Here is a 20,043-nt window from a genome sequence, read left to right as displayed (position 1 = left end):
TGGATCTTCCCGACCTGGAAATTGAACCAGGGTCTCCTGCATTGCAGGCAGATTTTTCACCAACTAAGCTATCACGGAAGCCCTATGAGGAAAGACAGGATCAAAAGCAGGATAAGTTCCTGGTAAGCAACAGGTAAAAGCTTTAGAGTCAGACAAATGCATATTTGAATCCTAGCACCTTGGTAATAGGTTAGTGTGAGCAAATCACTCAAGCTCTTAGTGCACAGGTGTCCTCAACTATGAAAAGGAGGATAATAGTGTAGTGTACACTGTCCTTTCTTTCAATCTATCTACCTAGCTAAATGGAGCCCACATTACCCACCTTCAGATAATGTGATAGTCATTAATACTGTTCACCAAGCATTTCAGGTCTCTTGTATTTTAGGCATATAGTAGGATTATACTTGGTGGTCTTCTTTAAAGTTAGGTGTGACCATGTGATACTTCTGGCCAATGAATTATGAGAAGTGGCACGTGTCATTTGTAAGTGAAAGATTTAATTGTCACTGTGAGACCTTCCAGAGCTCTTTTCCTCTGGCACAGTGACCAACCCTACATGAGAAGTGCTCATTCCAACAACCCAGGGGCCTGAGTGACTACAATGAACAGCTTCCCTGCCAATCTGTGATGAACTTGTAACATGAGCAAGAAATAAACCTTCATTGTTTTAAACTGCTGAAATTTTGGAACTTATTTTTTTTAATTAACTTATTTATATTTGGCTGGGTCTTCCTTCCCCTGAGAGGGCTTTCTCTAGTTGAGGAGAGCTGGGGCTACTCTTCGTGGTGGTGCTCGGGCTTCTCATTGCTGTGGTTTCTCTTTTTGTGGAGCACAGGGCACAGTAGTTGTGGCACATGGGCTTAGTCGCCCCGAGGCATGTGGAATCTTCCCTGACCAGGAATGCAACCCATGTCCCCTGCATTGGTGGATTCTTAACCACTGGACCATCAGGGAAGTCCGAATTGCTTTATTATTGTAGAATAATCTAATCCATCCCAGATGATACAAATAGTGAACCAATAAATGCAATTACCTAATGAGCACAGGTTGAGTGGACTGTGCTGGGTCCCAGGCATGAAAATCAGAGTGAAGTTGCTACCGTCAGAGTTGCTTAAACTGGACATGGAATTGCCATGTCTTCCATGAAGCCTTCGCTATTGAATCTCTCCTTCTAAAAATTCCTGTAATTCCAGCATTCAGTGAATACGTGTGGCCTTGAGTAGCACAGAAGAGAAACAGCAAACTTTAGAGCCAGACAATCCTACTTTCAAGTCCTAGCTTTGCCCCTCCCTTGCTGAGAAGGCTACAGATCTTGCTCTGGTTGAACACTTATTATTGATACCTACTGAATACTGCAAATCATACTATATAAATTTAATTCTCACACTCGCCCTTCAAGATCAGTTTTACATATATAGACACACACAGTGTGGTCCCAGGCACGTAAGTCTACATACATATATATAGACTCTTTCTGAGGCAGCCAAGCAGAGAGGAAAGTGAAGCAAGGATTCACACCCACATCTATGTGAAAATTTCAACTCTGTTATACAAATAGTTTTTCACTCTGTGGCTTGTTTGTGTGCTTGCTCACTCTTTTTTTGGTTTGACTATTTACGAAGCTTTGTACTTTTGTTCTAACCATTTCCTGTTACATTTTTAATCCCCTTTATAGGGGAGGGCAATTATTATCGATTTTTTTCCTCTTATGAGCAATATTATCTAATAACTTCTTCTTCCTTCACTTCTTCTCCAGCCTCTGGTTGGAAGCGATATTTTGGTTAATAACTATAAGGTGATCAGTAAGCTTTGTCTGCCTCTTACATATGTTCTCCCCATTCTCTATTTTGTTAGTTTTACTGTATATTAAAGACACATAAGCATTAAAAACTATATTCTCTCCCTTATAACCATCACTTATCATTAGTTATACAAGTAAATATATATTTAGTGCTCACCTCCTGTTATGTCAATGTCTCACTAGTCTGGTTGTCTGAAGTATGTTCCCTAGAAGATGCCTCAGCAAGGTGAAGAGAATCATCCCTGTGTTCTTCCATGCTGATAACGTTTTGTCTTTGGCCGTCACACCTGAAAGTCAGTTTGGCTGAATGCAAAATCCTTAGGTCACCCTTCCTTTCTTCAGGTATCTTAAACATATTGTTACTCCATAGTCTCCTGACATAAAGCACTGTTGTCAAGTCTGATCACAACCTGATTTTCTTTCCCTTATAAGTGAATCTGTCTTTTAGCCTGGATGCCCCAAGTATTTTTTCTTTAAAAAAACCCACTAATTTACTATGTCTCGGTGTTGATCTGGGTTGATTTCCCCAGGCACAAGGCATGCCCTCACAGTCTTGAGTCTTTTTGTTTTTAGGGAAGTGTTTTTTATACAGCTTTTTTTTTAATGTATTTTTTCTCCTCCATTGTCCTGTTATTCTTTTCCCTACATGGACAAATATACTACAAATTTAGATAGTAAGTCTGCCTATATTCTCTATTTGTCATTTTCTCTTGAATTCTCAGTTCAGTTTAGTTCAATCGCTCAGTCATGTCCGACTCTGCGACCTTTGCGACTTTTTGCGACTCTGAATTCTCAGATTTCTCTTATTCATGCTGCAATTTAAACTTTTTTCTTCTTTCCAAGTTTTACTCCCTTAAGGCATTATCTGTTGTGCAAAATCTATGTTAGTCTTATATTCCTTCTAGTTCAGTCTTCACTTGTGAAATGAGTTTTCCCTTTTATTTATAATTCTTTCCTGAGTTTGAATACCTAATTTTTGCTTTCTATTTCTGACTTGTGCTTGTCTTTCATATCTTGTACTATTTCCTTAATTTACCTTTGCTCATTTTGAAATTACAATTTTTATCTGGTTTTGTGGGCATGTCTTTCTGGAATGCTTTCATTTCATTAAGGATGTTTTTCTGCCCCATGTTCTCATGAGCAGAAAACATGTTCTCATGTTTTCTTATGAGATTTGACTGCAGTCTCTCTGTTCCTTTTTTATATGAAATTAATTTTCCTGCACACTTAGCAGGGAGGAGTGAGTTAGGATAGCTTTGCTACATTCAAGGCTCTACAGCTTCCTTGTCTATGTTTCCATTAAGTGTTCAAATGAATGGCTTCATACTTTCTAAGACCTTCTGGCTCTGTTCCCCTCCCCCACTCATTTGGCCCTTCCCTTTCCTTTGTCCCAGATATCCCTGGCCTACCCCTGGAGAAGGAAATGGCAGCCCACTCCAGTATTCTTGCCTGGAAAACCCCATGGACCGTGGAGCCTGGTAGGCTACCGTCCATGGGGTCGCAAAGAGTCGGACACAACTGAGCGACTTCACTTTCACCCTATTTGTAGCCTGGTCCCTGAAGTTTCTCGTCTGGTATCCTGGAAAGACACTTTGGCTGGTTTTGAGGGTCCACAGCACCTGAGCTACTCCAGCTTCTTCAGTCCTTACTTTGGACCCCTTCTTCTCATCAGCCGCAAACTGCGTTGTGTAACCCCTCTCTCCCTCAGTTCCAGCTGCTGGTATTCTATTGGTCCTTTGTACTTTCCAGGGAGTACCTGTTGACTATTTTGGGGTTCTCTGATTTTCAGATTTCTCAGACACTCTTGGTTCCCTCCTTCTCTCCACAAAAATGCTGATATCATGCAACTGTTTGAGCCAACAGCAGTTTCCACCTACACGAATTTTGGGGTTTGTCGTGCTATCTTGTTTCCCAGTTTTGTTACAGATGTCCATAAAAGTTTTTGGTTTTGCTATCCCAGTTGCTCTATTTTTTGTTTGTTTTGCTTTGTTTTTAATGAGGGAATTCAGGGAGACTTTAAAAATACCACTGCCATCTTCCCAGAATTCTTTTCTCTCAACTCTTTACATGATGCCAACCAGTGAAATCAGACAGACAATGTCAAACCACCATCCATGATCTTTTCTAAAAGTAGAAGATTCTGAGATGTAATAGTTATCAATCTAAACTCATTCTGGTTTCACTTAGGGTGGCAGTGTGCCCAGCTAAGAAGCACCTCCCAGCCTCCCTTGCAGCTAGAGATGACCATGTAATCCAGTTCTGACCAGTAAGATACAAGCATAAGACAGCAGTGGGGCTTTGGAGAAAGCTCACCAAAAGTCAGGTCAACTCAACTGGCCAACCAACCCCTTTTGCCCTTTCCCTTCTTTTCACCTGTCAAAAGCTGAGCTGAGCTGCAAAGAGCTGAGGTGCCAAGTATCTGTGTAAAGTAGTAAAAATGAAACTAACGGTCAATGATTGACTCATTTATTGTGACAGTCTAAGTAAGAGACTAAACAGGAGAAAGTGCTGGCTCCCCAAATGTTCCATTTTTCTCCCTGGCACAGTACCAGGCAAGAGTCAGATGGATTAGTACAGATAATCAGGATTGTCTCACTGCTGAAGGATCCCTAAACAAAAGGCTCCTGCCTTTCTGCATACCCAGAGGCGGGGAGAAGGGAGCAGAGAAGGGCTGAGAGTGGAAAAGTACTACACATTTAGAGTGGAGGAAACATTTCAAGGCCACACACTTGCCCCCTTCCCTCCCCCCACCACCCCACAGCCAGTAAGTTGGTCTCTGCAGAGGCACCTAAGAGAGGCCATGGCTAGGTCCCCCTGCCCCCCATAAGAAGCCTGGGCTAAGGCTGGGGTGATGGTAGAGTGAGGCCAGAGCCCTTGATTGCAGATCCCCTCAGAGGGTGCAGTGCACAGGCTCTGTACCTTCCCATGAAGCTGTGGGTAATGCTATGAATTAATAATTGCCTATGGCTGGGTCTGAAATACGACACATAGGTTTTAAGCTTAGAGGTGGACTCCTCACTTCCTCCACTTTGCTAGAAAAGGAAGCAGGCATACTGGGATCAGATGATGACAAATTCATGCTAAAGCCTGCTGAACAAAAGAAAGAAAATAGAAGGCAGAGTCCCTGATGGCCTCATGGAGCAGCCATGTTAACCTGAGACTGTTTCCAAACTTCTATTTACATGAGAAAAATAAAACTGCTAATTTGTTTAAGCCACTGTTTTTCTGGGTTCTTTTACAGCTGAATGCAGTTCTGCAGGGCTACATGGGGCTCCCAAGGGCAGTGGCTTCCTAAAGGGTGATGCTGGTTGGTTCATGAAGTTTTCACTGGTACTTGGTAGGTGAGAAAGAATAAGTAGCAGTCGGTTTTTCATAAAGGAAATTTATTCAAGTTTTTAGTACTGAGATTATGCCCTTCCAGATGCTTTGATATTATAATGTCCTCTCTTTCATGAGATGATGGTGCTAATTTATGATGCTGGTTATGTCTAAAATCCTTACTTAAAAATTAAATTCTGACCACTGTATAATGAATCTCTAAATATATTTTTGGAAAAATGTATACTTAAAAATACTTAGTAGTAACTAATTTGCCCATCAAAATTGGATATTTATATGTGCCTGGAAAAAAACTCACTGTTTTTCTTTACTTGAACACTTACCATACTTCTGTGACCATATATGTGGGTTTCCCATATTAAACAATTTTTATATTAACTGCCTGGAGTTAGTGCAGACCTACAGGTTAAGGGTCTTAATGCTAATTGCAAGCAGTGGGTCCCCAGGTTACCCACTGTCATGGCAGTCTGAAGGCAGATTGGAGAAGAATTCCCAGACACAGAGCATTTCAGGAGAGAGTGAGTTTATTAAGAACAAACAGCAGAGATGATGTGGGCACTGCAAGCACAGAGGGCCAACCTCCTGAGACCAGGGAAAGTTGACCAGACACTGTTAGAACACCAGGCTGGCTCAAGGGACAGCCAACGCTTTTTGTGGGTTAGTAGCCAATTTTTATAGCCTCAAGACAAAGAAAATTCCTGCTGGAAGGTTGGCATTAGGTGATTGGTTAGGGTGCTATAGAGTGAGTACTAGGCTGGACATTTTTTAATAATATGGAGCTTCCCAGGTGGCACGATGGTAAAGAATCCACTTGCCAATGCAGGAGACACGAGACTCAGGTTTGATCCCTGGGTCGGGAAGATTCCCTGGAGCAGGAAATAGCAACCCACTCCAGTATTCTTGCCTGGAAAATTCCAAGGACAGAGAAGGCTGGTGGGCTACAGTCCATGGGGTTGCAGAGTTGGACATGACAGAGTGACTATACACACACATTAGGTCAGGAAACTTGCTGGTGATGATCAGGGGACATCAACTTTGGCAACAGTTATGAAGGAGCTCAGTCAATTTCAGAGGTGACCTTGGTTCTAGGCTCCCTTTCTTAGGCCTTGATGCAAGGCCTCACAAACCTGTGGCCTTGGAACAGGACTCTACACCAATGACTTCTGCCTGATTCAGCTTACAAATTGGAGGTTCCCACAATCCCCTCTTTTGGTTTGATAATTTGCTCACAGAACCCAAGAAAACAGTTCACTTACTACTGTTGGCTAATACACAAAGGACATTTTAAAGGATGCAAATGAACGGCCAGATAAAGAGACACATAGGGTGAGGTCTAGAAGGGTCCCAGGAGCAGAAGCTTGTGTCCACCTGGATTTGGGGGCACACCACCCTCCCAGCACATGGATGTATTCACCAAACCAGAAACTCTCCACATCTAGTTCTTTGGGTATTTTTATGGAGGCTTCATCCATAGATGAAGATTGACATGAATTGATAGTCAATGATTGATTAGTAACTGTGTTTCTTGTCTCTCTCCTCTCTATGGAGAATGGGGGTTAGGGATGAAAGCTCCAGGCTTCTGATCATGGCTTGCTTTCTTGTGATCAGCCCCATCCAGGGGCCCCCAAGTCTCCTAGTTAGAACCAAAAATGCTCTACTACCCAGGAAATTCCAAGAGATTTAGGAGTTCTGTCAGATACTTCTATAGCTCAAGAAACAAGGGTCTCAGGGGCTCTCTGTCAGGAACTGGTACCAAAGACCAAACATCAGGACAGAAGATTCTCCTAGTACCCCTATTCACAAGAGCTTTAGGGGCTTTTGTCAGGAACTGGGACAGAAACCTACATATATAATATATATAAATATTATTTTACAATATGCTTCTGGTCTTCAATAAGAGAAAAATCCTGTCACGTTTGGTGAGAGAAAGGAAGGAGAGATGACAGATGGCTTGTACAGGGGAATTCACAGGATCCACATGTGTAAGAATCACTGCCTTGGGCAGCAGAAGTTACGTATTCAAGAAAGAGTGAACCAGGGCACCAGTTCAGAGGGTGACTGGAGAGTATGATGGCCAGGTTCTTTGAAGAGTACTTGAAGACAAAAGAAATATTTAGCTGGAGAAAAGTCAGGGGGCGCAGAATAGCAGCTTTCAAACATCTGAAGTTATCAAAGGGAAAGAAGCTTAGACTTGATTTGAGAGCCCAGGGTTAGTGCTAGGACCAACCAGTGAAAACCGAAGAGGCCCTTCTCACAGCATGAGCAGTTCAGAAGGAATGGCTGCCTTGGTGAGGCTGAGGCTGGTGACCCTTGAGCAGGGATCACTGGACTGTCAGATCCACAAGATCAGGGACCTTGTCTGTTTTGTTCACTGCCCCAGTACATAGAAAGGTGATCAGCACACAGTAGGTGTATAATATATTTGTTGAATAAGGTAATGGGGGTGACATTCAGCATTTGATAGGAGGTTTGCCAAAGTGACCTTAATCAGCTAAATTAGCCTGAATTTGTGCACAGCTTTCTTTATCTCTGTGTTGTTGTTCAGTCGCTAAGTGATATGCAACTCTTAGCTACTCCATGGACTGCAGCACATCAGGCTTCCCTGTCCTTCACCATCTCCCAGAGTTTGCCCAAACTCATGCCCATCGAGTCGGTGATGCCATCCAACCATCTCATCCTCTGTCACCCCCTTTTCCTCCTGCCTTCAATCTTTCCCAGCATCAGGGTCTTTTCCAGTGAGTTGGCTCTTCATATCAGGTGGCCAAAGTACTGGAGCTTCAGCTTCAGTATCAGTCCTTCCAGTGAATATTCAGGGTTGATTTCCTTTAGGATTGACTGGTTTGAGCTCCTTGCAATCCAAGGAGATGACCTGCATCTTCAGCCTTTTAACTCTAAATGCGTCTTTGCAGTTGTCTTGCAGACACATGACGCAACAAACAAATAAACAGGGGACTCCGGTGCCGAAGAAGACAACAGAGACAGAGGGCAGCCAGCAGTCCTGACCTGGCAGAAATCAGGTGTGTGTGGTATGCATTTTGAACACAAAGTATAAAAAAAGTGTCTTTGAGGTGTCACTGGTTTCTCCCTTTCATGAACTCTAGACAGGAAGCAATGCCACCCAGAAGAGGCGCTCAGAGGGCTCTAAAAGAATTTTCCAAAATGTGTATGTCAAAATAGGTAATAGGTAAACATGTTCTTTTCTTTTTTAATATCTATTTACTTGGCTGCACCAAGCCTTAGGCACAGCACATGAGATCTTCAGTTGCAGCACGCGCACCCTAAGTTGAGGCATGTGGGATCTAGTTCCTTGACCAGGTATTATCGAACCTGGGCCCCCTGCACTGAGAGCGTGGAGTCCTAGCCACTGGACCACTAGGAAAGTCCTGGTAAGCACTGTTCAATACTAAGAGGAGGAAAAATTCTGATGTTCATTCTAACCCCAACACCCCAAAAGTTAGCACGTGAAGTCAAGACTCCCAGCAGCCCGCCGCAGGCTGACAGTAAAACATCAAAGAAGCTGAGGTCAAAGTCATAAAGTACAGACACAGACATTATTATTTGCATTTTGTATTTATTTTGCAACCATTAGATTCAGCTGCCCACAGTCAGGTCACCAAAGACAAATTTTCAGACTCACTATGAATCCAAACCAAAGTTCACACTGTTTAGCCACTTGAGGATGGCAAGGGGAGCAGCGGCTCATCTGGGTAATCTGTACACAAGCCAGAGAAAAGCACCCCAGTTAGGATGGAACCATCTCAGGGATTAAGGGCGTGCCTAATGTGAAGCACACCACGTGACTGTGAGAAGCAAATGCCAGGCGCTAAAGTAGCCTCCCACCCCCTTGTATTTCTCCCCAAATCAGCGCACAGTCACAATGACAACCAACAGCATAACGAAGAGCTGAATGACATGAGTCTCAACCACATCTAACTCTTGTTTGTTAAATAGGAGATGATCAGGCTTCAGTGTGGCACCACCCAGATGTTGGGTGTTGGGGCCATTCCATCCATCTTCCTGATGGCTTTGGTTGTTCTGCTTTTCTACAGTGGATGCCATATCCAAAAGAGCCACACTCCAAAACCCACTGAAGAGAACTGAAGAGCAAAAAGAGTCACTCTCAAGACAAAGGTTCCCCCAATACAGGAAGGATTCAGAGAGATAACTTCGACACCAGAGCAGTCTGCAGCCACCAGCTCTCCAAGCCTAGAGCTTTGAGTCCTGATTTACAGGTTACAGGGAAGACTTACTGCTAGATCAGAGATGACATTTTAAAGTTTTTCTCCATTTCTTTGGAAACCCAGTGACTTCCTCGGACACAGATCCCAAAGCTACCTTCACCCAGTCTCCTCAAATTCTTCTTTGTGACTGCTCTGTTTGGTGCTAGAGAAGAAAAGATAAAAGAAAATATGGAAGGGACTTTCCTGGTGGTCCAGTGGTTAAGACTCCACACTTCCACTGCAGGGTGCACAAGTTTGATCCCTGGTCATGGAACTAAGACCCCACATGCTGCACACACAGTCAAAAAGAAAATAAAAAGAAATATGGAGGGACATAAAAAGATTTAGGAGCTGAGAGATGACTGTGTTTATTTAAACACAAGCTGGAATCAAGATTGCCAGGAGAAATATCAATAACCTCAGATATGCAGATGATACCATCCTTACGGCAGAAAGTGAAGAAGAACTGAAGAGCCTCTTGATGAAAGTGAAAGAGGAGAGTGAAAAAGTTGGCTTAAAGTTCAACATTCAGAAAACTAAGATCAGGGTATCCAGTCCCATCACTTCACAGCAAATAGATGGGGAAACAATGGAAACAGTGACAGACTTTATTTTCTTAGGCTCCAAAATCACTGCAGATGGTGACTGTAGCCATGAAATTACAAGACGCTTGCTCCTTGGAAGAAAAGCTATGACCAACCTAGACAGCATATTAAAGAGCAGAGACATTATTTTTCCAACAGAGGTCTATCTAGTCAAAGCTATGGTTTTTCCAGTAATCATGTACAGATGTGAAAGCTGGACAATAAAAAAGGTTGAGCGCCAAAGAGTTGATGCCTTCAAACTGTGGTGCTGGAGAAGACTCCTGCAAGTCCCTTGGATAGCAAGGAGATCAAACCAGTCAGTCCTAAAGGAAATCAACCCTGAATATTCATTGGAAAGACTGGTGCTGAAGCTGAAGCTTCAATACTTCGGCCACCTGATGTGAAGAGCTGACTCATTAGAAAAGACCCTGATGCTGGCAAAGATGGAAGGCAGGGTGAGAGGGGTCAACAGAGGATGACATGGTTGGATGGCATCACCAACTCAATAGACATGAGTTTGAGCAAGCTCCAGGAGATGGTGAAGGACAAGGAAGCCTGGTGTGCTGCAGTCCATGTTGTTGCAAAGAGTCGGACACGACTAAGCAACTGAACAACGACAAGCTTAAGGCTATACAGGGGACAATGGCAGGATATGAGGAGGGATAAGTAGATTAGGGGTAGTTTGTGGCAATACAGGGAGTTTGGGTTTTCTTATTTAGAGGACAGGAGGCCAAAAAAAAAAAATTAGTTTTTAGGTATAAGAGTGATGTAGTCAAAGGCTCAGTCAGATTTATAAATTTTAAAGACCCTCATAGCTACATAACACACACTGGTGGCTCAGCAGGTGAAGAATCTGCCTGCAATGTGGGAGCCTGGGTCAATCCCTGGGTCGGGAAGATCCCCTGGAAGGGAACAGCAACCCACTCCAGTATTCTTAACTGGAGAATTCCATGGCTACAGTCCATGGAATCACAAAGTGTCGGACACGACTGAGCTATATATAGGATAAATCAGAAGGAGGAAAAGAAATGAGACAGAGAAACCCATCAAGCTATTACCATAGTCTAGATGTGAGATGATCAGGTCCTTAATGCTGGGTATGGTACTAATAGGGCAGATTTGAGAAATATTTCCAAGGTAGCATAGACAAGTCCTGCTGGCAGATAAGATGTGGATGATAAGAGGAAGGAATCTACATTGATGCTGAGGTTTCTAGCTTGAGTGGCTAGGTAGATTTCTTTTTTGTGGCTTACGGAATCTTAGTTCCCTGACTGGGTATTGAACCTGGGCCCTCAGCAGTGAAAGTACAGAGTCCTAACCCTTGGACCACCAGGAAATTCCTCGGTAGATTTCTTAATTTATCCAACAAATACTGATGGAGGACTCATGTGCCAGGCACTGGATACAACGATAATAAGGCAAACATGGTTCTAACTCTGAAGAAAATTACAGTCCAGCAGGGGAAACTATGGGATAAGCAAATATATAAAACATAATTTATACAAGGTACAATGAAAAGAGAAGTCGCTCAGTAATGTCTGACTCTTTGGGACCCTATAGACTGTAGCCTACTCGGAGAAGGCAATGGCACCCCACTCCAGTACTCTTGCCTGGAAAATCCCAAGGGTGGATGAGCCTGGTAGGCTGCAGTCCATGGGGTTGCTAAGAGTCAGACACGACTGAGCGACTTCATTTTCACTTTTCACTTTCATGCATTGGAGAAGGAAATGGCAACCCACTCCAGTGTTCTTGCCTGGAGAATCCCAGGGACAAGGGAGCCTGGTGGGCTGCTGTCTATGGGGTTGCACAGAGTCGGACACGACTGAAGTGACTTAGCAGCAGGCTCCTCCATCCATGGGATTTTCCAGGCAAGAGTACTGGAGTAGGTTGCCATTTTCTTCTCCAGGGGATCTTCCCGACCCAGGGAATCGAACCCAGGTCTCCTGCATTGCAGGCAGACGCTTTACCATCTGAGCCACCAGGGAAGCCAGGTACAACAAAAGGGCATGATAAAGAATCAAACCTGGTCTGGAGTCAGGAGTGGATGGTAGTGCCATTCACTAAGACAGGAAAATGTAAGAAGATTTAGTAGTTGGGCAGATGAGTTTGGTTTTGAACATGATGAATTTGTGGCATCTGTTGGTACGCTTGGTTGAGGATTTGCAAGAAATGGGAACTTGGAAAGACAGGTAGAGATATGGTCAAACCCAGGAAAGATGAAGGAATGTGGCAGAGAGGGATTCCTAATGCATGGCCTTCCTCCTAAGAGAATGAGCCAGGCCTCCCTGAGGACCTCATCAGGGGAAACGTCACAATCAGGGTCAGCATTTAAGCACACCACAAAGGTGATGCTGAGGCAGGGCAGATCTGCCTAAATCTACCTGCTCTAGAAAAGGGAAAAGTTGCCAACCAAATAGCTGTAAAAAGTGGTTGGAGAAGGGTGAATGGTATAATGTGATGGAAGGACAGAACCTAAAGTCCTGATTGGCCTTCTGGTAAACATCAGCGTTGGGTTCTGAAATGCCTAGTAAACGTAAGGATAAGCCAGCCCACAGGGAAGTCATGAAAAAATCATGAAAAATTCTGTTTTTCTCATCTTTCTAGCTGTCTGTTCCAAATTAATGTCAAGACTGGACAATGACATGAAGACAGAAAATTCCCTCCTCCCACTACTAACTGTTACTAGGTGGCCTGTGGGGCAGAGGCTGGAATTCCTGGCACTTAGGCTGAGGATAGCAAGTAAGATACCTTTTGGGCCAGATGTGGTCCACAATGTCACCATCAGCCAGGACTCCTTCGCCACTTTCAGGCCTAAGACTTGACTCCCGGTCACTTCTGGCTCCCACTGTGGTAGCCCCTCTGTGGCATGCCCTGCTCCCCTCCTGGCCCCATCCTTGCATCCAAGCTGGACAATGTCAGACCACTGCCTCATCTGAGGTATTCTAATCAGAAGTTCCCAAAGTCATGATTCTCTCTTTAACTTAGCAGGGCCTGCTAGTCTGTGTGATGCAGGACATATAAAGTTGGACTGTAGGGGACTTTCCTGGTGGTCCAGTGGCTAAGACTCCCTGCTCTCAACTCGGAGGGTAGGCCTGGGGATTCAATCCCTGGTCAGGGAACTAGATCCCACATGCTACAACAAAGATCAAAGAGCCTGTGTGCTGCAACTAAGACTCGGAGCAGCCAAATAAATTAAAAAAAGAAGAATTCATTGGGCTGTAAAATCTGGGAAGGTAAAGACCTATCTCCATTATTCACCAGTGGCCCAGTCCTCAATGAACAACAAGAGTTTCCAAGCAACTTGGCAAATGATCCAAGTTTTGAATGCCATGTGGTATGTATATAATCCTCCCTTGTTCAAAATCAAGCTTTCCCCAAATGCCTGCTGAGTGCTGGGGCTATAATGGTAAATAAATCTCTGACCTCAAGGAACTCTCAGTCTATGAAATCACAGTTAATAAGAAAATGGCCATAAAAGAGAAACATACAAAGAGCTCTTCCACAGCCCAGAGAAATAAGTAAGTAATATTATCTGGAGAAGTAAAGCAAAACTTCATCAAGGATAGAATATCTAAAGTAGGTCCTGAAGAATAAATAGGAAGTTTCCAAGCAGACAAGGGAGGAAAAAGCATACTCTAGAACTTAAAAAACTTCAAATATTTAATTTAAATTTTTAATCTTTTTTATGCCATGCTGCACAGTTTGTGGGATCCTAGTTCCCCAGCCAGGGATTGAACCTGGGCCCCAGCAGTGAAAGCACTGAGTCCTACCCACTGGACTGCCAGGGATTTCCCTTCAAAGATTTTAAAGTAACATTTCCAGTAATTAAAGGTAGTTTGGAACTTTTATTACTAGATTATTATGAGTGCACGGTAGATAAACAGGTAAGTAGTTATGTGAGGGGTTTCCCAAGTGGTGCAGTGGTAAAGAATCCACCTGCCAGTGCAGGAGATGCAGGAGACTTGGGTTCATTTCCTGGGTCAGGAGATCCCCTGGAGGAAGAAATGGCAACCTACTCTAGTGTTCTTGCCTGGAGAATCCCATGGACAGAAGAGCCTGGTGGGCTGCAGTCCATAGGGCCGCAGAGTCGGACACTACTGAGCATCTGAGCACACACTTATGTGGCAGTCCAATTCTATCACCAATGGTATCAGTGAGAAGTGAAATCTTCAACACAGGAGAAAGGAGATATGAATATATGATAAAAGCAATTTAGTAAGAACTCTGTAGCACTGAACAGGAATTGGAAGTATCAGTATGAACTCACATATGTTCCATCAAGCAAACAACAGCCATACACACTGAAAAGGCCTGAAAACAATGACCAAGCCAGTTGCAACGAGCAACACTAGCATCCAGATTGTGACCTGAAAATTCCATTCCCCACTGAATGGAACCAGGAGTCCTTAGAGAAATGGCTCAGTCTGGGTCTGGAACAGGAAAAGTTCAAATGAGCCGAGAACATTTGGTTATAACAGACAGCAAGGCAGTTAACAGAGACTCCTAGAGTGTGCCAACAAGACCCAGGGGCCAACTGGTGTCCAAATATAGGACAATCTGAGCATCAATAAGCATTATATTTGCAATAGCCTGAAGCTAATTGGTCATTGCTGCAGAGTCCTAGTGAACCAACTACAATTTTGAAAGCAGGTAAAAAAGAAAACAATCATTTATCTTGCTTTTCTTATACATAAACTGTATCAGTGGACACCCAAATAGATGAAAGGAAATTTTTATTAAAGAAATATTCTAGTTAATAAAGGAAGAAAAATAGAATTGAAATATGATTGTTTTAAAACTCCTACTGAATCAATGAATCTAAGCATAGCTTATTAATGGCTTCTAATATCAAACAGAGAGATAATTAGACATTATGAGTTTATGGATGGAAGAATTTTACAGCACACATCAAGTAGTCTTGCCAAAAAATCATATCTGAATCTGATCAAACCTTTAGATACAACCATCAATTCACAGAAAACAGAGGACAGAGTTATATGTTAAATGATAACCATGGAGAAACAATCAGCAAAATACACGATAAATGAGCTTTCAACAAATAAATGGCAAAAGGAAAGAGAAAGAGAGAGATGGAATAGAACTCTATAATTTAAAAGGCATTTAAAGGCAATTATCCTGCAATTAAAAAGGAAAAAAAAAGGCTTTTAAGGTGCCTTCCCATTTAAGGTGGTCTAGTGGCTAAGACTCCGCATTCCCAATGCAGGGGGTTTGGGTTTGATCCCTGGTCAGGGAACCAGACCCCACATGTTGCAACTAAAACATCCTGTGTGCCACAAAGAAGACCAGAGGCCCTGCCTGCTGCAGTGAAGAGCCAGTGCCATCAGATACATACATAAATAACTTTAAAAACAAATAAAAGGCATTTGAGAGATACACTACCCAATTGCAATATGAAATTCAAACACTGAATGTATTTGATATTAAATAATTATGATTTTTAAAATGTGATTATGGTACTGTAGCTAGGTTTTGAAACGAGTGTCTGTGTGTGTGTGTATATATATATATACGTATACATACATATATACACATATATATACATACATATATATATATATTTTTTTTTAAGATTGTTTTAGCCTTTTATGTTTATTTTTGGCCACACTATGTGGCTTGTAGGATCTAGTTCCCTGACCAGGGATCAAACCCAGGTTCATGTCATTCAAAGTGCAGAATCCTAACCACTAGACTACCAGGGAAGTCCCTGAAAAGAGTATCTTTTATAGATACAGAATATAAATGTTTATGTATGAAAGAACAAGATGTTCTAGAGTTGCTTCCAAACAATACAGGGGAAAGAGATGGAGAATATATGGGTATATGGATGAGACAAGACTGGCTGTGAGTTGACAACTGTTGAAGTAAAAGAGGGGAAGGGTACTTAGGGATTCATTATACAATTCAGTCTATGAGAGTGAAAGAGGAGAGTGAAAATGCCAGCTTAAACCTCAACATTAAAAAAAACCAAGATCATGGCATCCAGTTATCCAGTTCCATCACTTCATGGCAAGTAGAAGGGGAGAAAGAGGAAACAGTGACAGATTTTATTTTCTTGGGCTCCAAAATCACTGCGGATGGTGACTGCAGCCATGAAATGAAAAGACACTTGCTCCTTGGAAGGAAAGCTATGACCAACCTAGACAGCATATTCAAAAGCAGAGGTATCACCATTGCCAACAAAGGTCCATATGGTCAAAGCTATGGTTTTTCCATTAGTCATGTATGGATGTGAGAGTTGGTCCATAAAGAAGGCTTAGGGCTGAAGAATTGATGCTTTTGAATCGCTGTGCTGGAGAAGACTCTTGAGGGTCCTTTGAGCTGCAAGAAGATCAAACCAGTCAATCTTAAAGAAAATCAACCCGGAGTATTCACTGGAAGGACTGATGCTGAAGCTGAAGTTTTAATACTTGGGCCACTTGATGTGAAGAGCTAACTCACTGGAAAAGACCCTGATGCTGGGAAAGATTGAAGGCAAAAGAAGAAAGGGACAGGAGAGGATGAGATGGTTAGATAGCATCACCAACTCAATGGACATGAATTTGGGCAAACTCTGGGAGATAGTGGAGGACAGAACAGCCTGGAGTGCTACAGTCCATGGGGTCGCAAAGAGTCAGACACAACTTAGTGACTGAACAACAACAACACATTTTCCACTAAATAAATCAAATAAAAGAATAAAACATTATTGTGTTGACCCACTTGCCATTGCAGGTTCTTCCAACTTTCCTCAAAGAAAGGGAACAAAGAAGAAAACTGAGAAAGAAATAGCCCAGGAATTGAAAATGGCTTCTCTGGGAAGGGACACTGCAGACGTGGTGTGGAAAAGAATTAGCTATGCTGTGAAATCATGCAGTTTGGATGCTGTGTTAAAGGGGATTATAGCACTGAGTTAAAGCTGATTTCAGAATAAAAGAACAGATGTGTATAAACCTAGTAAAAACATTTGAAGTTTTGGCTTATGAAATGAACTCTTGACATGAGTGAGTGAAAGGATAATTGCATATAAACCCTGGGTATCAAATCAGGAGGGTTTTAATTACAAAGGAGTTTCCTGAAGCCCTCTGCTCATCTCTTAATAAAGCCCATATCACACAGCAGTATAATTATATGCCAGTCGCCCTCCTCTGGATAGAACCACTTGTCATTGCCCCTGGGAAGGCAGTCCCAGTCTGGATTCGGTCCTTCAGACACTCCATCCCTCAAGCCAAAGTAAGATTCCCTAGGTTCACCAGGGTCCTGGCTCAGAGAAGAAATGGCACTGGCTCTAAGGTGATGTGCTGTGTGCTTAGTCACTCAGTCATGTCCAACTCTTTGTAACCGCATGGACTGCAGCCCGCCAGGCTCCCCTGTCCTTGAGGATTCTCCAGGCAAAAATACTGGAGTGGGTTGCCATGCCCTCCTCCAGGGGATCTTCCCAATCCAGGGATTGAGCCCAGGTCTCCTGCATTGCAGGCGGATTCTTTACCATCTGAACCACCTGATAAATATAAAATAGGAAGGAAAGAACAAAGGAAGGAAGGAAGGAAAGAAGAAAGTAAAATGTTCTTTAAAATATCCCGATGACTTATGTAGGGGTAGCGTCCCTGATTACAAGTAACGGAGGCTCCTCTATGATCCTGAGGTTCCAGGGAGAGAAGGGGTTAATGCTCTCCCAGCAATTCCTTTCAGGCTAAGCCCTCCGATGCACAGATTTACATGAGGAAGGTTATCTGCAAGATAAAAAGTCATTCCTTTTCCTGAAAGCTGGGAGTCCGGAGATTACAGTGGGAGGCACAGTCAGCTCATAAATCTGCAGGGTTCAGGGCTCTGGGCAGCCCTTCTCATTGACAACGCAACTGGTGCTTCTGCCAGGGAGGCTCCAAAGAAACTGTTTGTCACTATCTCACTTAGAGACTTGACACCAGCACCCTTCGACAGTTCAGCTGGTAGAGCAGAGGGCTGTAGAAGTGATTAGAGACTGGATACCCAAATGGAGACACTGACACCCAAGTTCACAGATGTGAGCAAAGCCCAGAGACATCGAACCTGTGAAAATCAGGATGGGGGGTCAGCAAGGGCCCTGAGGGCTAGGCTCTTCCCAGATGCCAGCTTCTGACTCTCTTAAGGTTGACAGCGCCTGGGACACTTGGTCTGGAGACATCATAACCAAACTGTATGAAGGAACTGAAGTCCCAGCCCAGGAGCAGGCTGCGAGAGCCCCTCTCCAGGTCGATGTCAGGTGTTCCGAGGCGAGGCAGACAGCCAGACAGCTATGTGTCCTCCACCTCTGTCCCTCTGCAGCTGAGCTCAGGTTTCTTGCTCGAGGTGATGTGAGTCCACAGCACATGGCAGTGTCTCAGTGAATGGCCTGCATCTTCAGTCTCCCAAAAACCACGGGAAGCCAACTGCTCTTCCGAAAAACGGGCAATCAGTTGCTTCTGCTCAAGCAAGACCCTCTCTGTGAAGTCTTCCCCCAGGCCAAGTGAGCCAGTGTTTCTGTGCTCCCACAGTGCCCATCAACTAACAGCTTGGCCATGGCACTTCTCACAGAGCCTGGCCCACCGCCTGGTCCTTATCTGATGAGCTGTTTTACCCATGGACCAAGGTGCCTTGAGGCAGACTGTAGCTGATTATCTAGGTCCCCAGTGCCTCAAATAAACTTCAAGTGAGAGTGTAAATGGTGATCCAGGACTCAGCAAGCCAAGACACCTCTGGGTAAAAGCCCATATCCTGACTCTTGCCTGAATCCTACAAAGTCACCTCCATCTACTCAACAGTAATGAAGCATTTGCTCTGTCTGTGCCAGGTGGGCATTAAGCCAAGACCTGGGAGTGTGAGTGAAACAAAGTTCCTTCCCCGTGGACCTCAGATCCTGCCCTGAGGCTTTCTCTGCTAACAGTTAATGGAGTCCATTTGCAGGATGAGCTGGACAAGCATGCAGACAACTTAATAGTTATGCAAACAAGCTACCACATGTTCATTCTAAGGCAGTGGGTTCCAAAAAACAACCCACTGAGGTAGTGGAAGGAAAATAGAACGTCTATGAATATTTCTCTTTCATTAAAAAGTAAGGAATTAAGCTTTAATAGTTACTACATGGATTGACAACAGTCCTTGTAAATGCTTCAAATATACACCTCTCACTGCAGGTATGTGCCTGTGGCAGACAGACTCCAAGAAGAGGGGATATATGTATATGTACAGCTGACCCACTGTGCTGCATGGCAGAAATTAACACAACACTGTAAAGCCACTGTACTCCAATTAAAAAGAAAAAAAGACTTCCCCTTCAAAATGCAGGTGGTGCAGGTTTGATCCCTGGTCGGGGAACTAAGATTCCACATGCCTTGTGGCCAAAAACCCAGAAGAGAAGCAATATTATAACAAATTCAATAAAGACTTTAAAAATGGTCCAAAAAAATCTTTTTAAAAAGTGACATATAATAGAGAGCGTAATGGGATCACAAGGTAAGCAATGACTGCTGGAAGGGAAGGAACAGTTCAGATGACTAGGTTGGCTAGTGCAAAGGCAGGATGCGTTCCGGTGATGGCAGCAACTCAGCAAGGCTGCAGGCTCGGAATACTGAGGAGTGGGAGGGGGAGGCAAGAGACCAGCCGAGGAGGATCGGGGTCTTCTTCCTGTACTCTGACACCCTAGGCTAACCACCGACAGTGGAATCATCAAAGAGGCCAGAAAACAAACCAGGCATGAGAACTGGTAACCTTCAGAGAACTGCATGAGTAATTAAAGAGAGGTCATACTCAGGGTCTGAGGCCAGCCTGACAAGTCACAGAGAAACTGGAGAGAACCATCAGACTGTAATCAAATGGAATAAATCTATATTGTGCTGTTGGAGAGGGGACAGGGAGTAGAGAAGATGCTGGAGCCAAAAAGCAGGAACTCCTCTTACAGAAGAATCTGGGAGCTTGTGTTTCCCAAATGGATAAAGACAGATGAGTGAAAGTGAAAGTGTTAGTCGCTCAGTCAAGTTTCCCAAATGGATAAAGCCAAATGAGTAGACTTTCCCACTGAAGCCTCAGCAAGAGGGACATACACATGGACACGTGTGTGCACACACACCACACTGGATCATGCTGA

At 43.6% G+C, this 20,043-nt stretch overlaps 1 protein-coding gene and 1 non-coding gene across 4 annotated transcripts in view; both read right to left on the bottom strand.

Moving 5' to 3' along the window:
• Window positions 1-8,691: 8,691 nt before the first annotated feature.
• Window positions 8,692-20,043, bottom strand: part of YIPF1 (Yip1 domain family, member 1) — a 37,207-nt gene continuing 25,855 nt past the window's right edge. Inside the window, exon 10 of one of the 3 annotated variants that reach the window (XM_010847151.1) lies at window positions 8,692-9,523. The gene's annotated coding sequence lies outside the window, so the exon portion shown is untranslated. Of the gene's footprint in view, window positions 9,524-16,243; window positions 16,284-20,043 lie in introns of those variants that run through there. The other 2 variants (XM_010847150.1, XM_010847152.1) reach the window with 2 other exon arrangements.
• Window positions 13,661-13,732, bottom strand: TRNAE-UUC. Its single transcript has one exon. It is a non-coding gene; the product is annotated as a tRNA-Glu (tRNA).

The sequence above is a fragment of the Bison bison genome, unplaced genomic scaffold, assembly GCF_000754665.1.
Source record: "Bison bison bison isolate TAMUID 2011002044 unplaced genomic scaffold, Bison_UMD1.0 scf7180017864244, whole genome shotgun sequence".
NCBI lineage: Eukaryota > Metazoa > Chordata > Mammalia > Artiodactyla > Bovidae > Bison > Bison bison.
Note: the sequence above shows the minus strand (reverse complement) of the source record. Positions and strands in the feature narration are given on the sequence as shown.